Genomic DNA, 3,019 nt, shown 5'->3' with positions numbered 1-3,019 from the left:
TTATTACTTAGTATGTCCATGGTGCATATATATGTTAAGTTCTTTATCCTTTCGCAAAGAGGAGTAATTTTATTAATTATAAATGTAAATTCTTGGTTTTTTTAAAAATACTTTTTAATATGCTTAAATGGCATTTCCCTGGGATACTTCCCACTGGTCTTTTTTCTTATCAAAACTTAAAATAAATCATTGTTATTTTTCTATACATGAAAGAGATCCTAAACCCTCCATACATTTAAAAGAAATCATTTCTATTTAGGATTTTAAAAAAAAATTAGTTAGATTTACTAATCACATTACATTTTAAAGCAGGCTATTTCTTCTTAAGGATAATGATATAGAGAATTCATTTTGAGCCTTTAAAATATAAACAAAGACACTATTCAAGTTTCATAAATTCTTTTAACATGCCAGATGTAAAATCAATTAGCTGTAGTAGAAATATGGCCTCATATTTTAAGGCCTGCAACATTCTAATTGCTTGGTCTGCAGTTTTTTTTAACAGTAATATAAGAGGATTTGAACTTAAACATTTTTCATTTCTAGAATGTTTCTGGTTGACTTTTGAAAGTATCCTAACATAAATGCCCCAAGAATCATCTTTGAAAATCTAAAAACACATCTATAGTTTCAAAAAGACATCTCCAAAAGCTCTCTCACTGCATTATAAATCCATCAATAGGAATTATCTATGGTCCCTCAATATTTGTTATGAGTGTTTACAATCAGAAATGTCTATTCTGAAGACACTCCAAAATTTGTGATTAAAAAATTTTTTTTGACAGACTGAAATGATTCAGTTAAATTAGATGTTGTCTAAGAAAAGAGAAAATAATACTCTTAAAAAACAGTATAGAAAATGATGAGATAATGGACAGTAGCTCACCGAGTCATTAATTCTCAAATTAATGACTTTAGAAAGTTCAGCTATATTGGACTTAGTTTCACATACCTAGTCTATCTAAACCTCAGTCACATTATCAGAAAAATAAGGTATTGACAAATTTCTTGATTCAAATGGGTACCTCACAACTAACATCTATTAACAAAGGCTGTTCTAATGGGCAAGTATGTTAACACTAGCTTTTTATCAGCTCTTCGCTGACCCTTTCCAGGTCGATTACTTGTTTATTTTTAGACAAAATTAAAAATACTTCGTACCAAAGATGCTTTTATCCATGTCATTAATCTAGATCAAAAACAGGACATTTATTTCTCTTGCTTAAATTTGATAAAGTTTGTCAATCACTTATCTGAAAACTTTGAGACCAGTCATGTTTACAAAGTTGGGATTTTCTATATTTTAGAAATAAAATGTGATCCATATATAGTATATTTCATAATATCTTCAGCAGGATGTGAAGCAAGATATTATAATTAAAAATATTAATATATCTTTAGCATGCAGATATTCACACTAACTAGAGTAAATAAACAACTAAGTCACCAAATAAATTAACTAAAAATATTTGTTTTACAGAACATTGGAGATTTTAGAATTATGAATATCATGGATTAATAATATAAAAATAATGAACTAGAGTGATTCCTTATAATAAATTATAGTTACTGAAATCACAAATTTAATAAATCAAAAATAGAGTGTAGTTTATATTGTAGTAACCATTCCACTGGTAATAATTGTAAACTCTGGACAAAATATGTTTTTTTAAAAATTCTACAAAGGCACTGGAAATCAACCAAAAGTAAACGAAACTGGAGGGAATAGGACTCTTGAAAGAAAGGTACCAGCAATGTAAGATGCACAATTATACATTTTTTGGTCCCATGGGATACTTGCTAGTTCATATTTGCATACAGTCTGAAGAATCAAAGGTGGATTTTAGAATAGCCAGGATGACTAGAAAATAAAAAGGTAATGCCAGGAAATAGACAGGCACAAAGAGGGAAGAGATTCGCAAAAAACAAAAAATCTCTCTTCAAATCCAAAGCTGATGTGTAAATGGTCTACGCATGGGGTGAAACTTCAAGCATCAAAGAAAAAAAAAAACAATAGCTGGAGGCCTGAAAGATTTGAAAAGGGTTTTTTTTAAAAATGGCCTATGCTGCTGAGAAGACAGTTTGGATTTAAAGTTTCACTAAGAGGAGCATAATAAATTTGGCTTTACAGTGAATTCTGGAAGAGACATGAATAAAGAATAAAGACCAGACCTTAAGACTAAGGAATTTGGCCCAAGAATAAAGGCACAGTTTAAATGTACCTTTTCTATTAAAGCCTAAAGAAAGCCTTGACAATATTAAGGTAATCTGCCAATACTTTAATGGCCCCTTAGAACAAAATTCACTTTTTTCAAAGAAACATAATAAAATTCACAGTTTCTTTTATATATCATCCCCAAAGTTTGGTATATAATCAAAACTACCAGACATAGAAGAGAAACAAGAAAAAGTAACCCATAGACCAGAGTGCAGTGGGGTAAGAGGTGGAAAGAGGAGCAGACCTAGAGATAATAAAGATGTTGAATTAGTAGACAAAATAACCAAGATGTTCAGATTAGATAATAAGATTTTATAATAACTAAGATGAATATATTAAAGAATTTTTAGAAAAAGGTGAATATAATGGGTCAAGAGTTAGTGAATTTCAGGGTAGATACAGAAGCTGTAAAAAAGAACCAAATGAAAATTTGAGAACAGAAAAATGTAATATCTCACCTGAAAAAATCATTATATGGGCTTTACAGCAGATTGTGTACACACATGCAAAGAATCAGTGACTTTGTAATATAGAGATTATACAAATGAAAGCACAAAAAGTAGAAAACTGAAAAGGAAAATATAATCTTAATGATCTAGGAAATTGAATTAGGATATGTAACATGTGTGAAATGGAGTCCAAATTATAGCAATATTACTTAGAATACACCAGAAAGGAAAAGTAGAAGCTCTTTTAACACACCAGAATGGTCAATGAAATGTCTTTTTTGCATTTATTAGAAACATTTGTTGAGTACCTATGATGTACTATTCCTCTAGATTTTGAAGATACATTGGTGAG

Source organism: Pteropus vampyrus, unplaced genomic scaffold (genome assembly GCF_000151845.1).
Source record: "Pteropus vampyrus isolate Shadow unplaced genomic scaffold, Pvam_2.0 Scaffold234, whole genome shotgun sequence".
NCBI classification, from domain to species: Eukaryota; Metazoa; Chordata; class Mammalia; order Chiroptera; family Pteropodidae; genus Pteropus; species Pteropus vampyrus.
Note: the sequence above shows the minus strand (reverse complement) of the source record.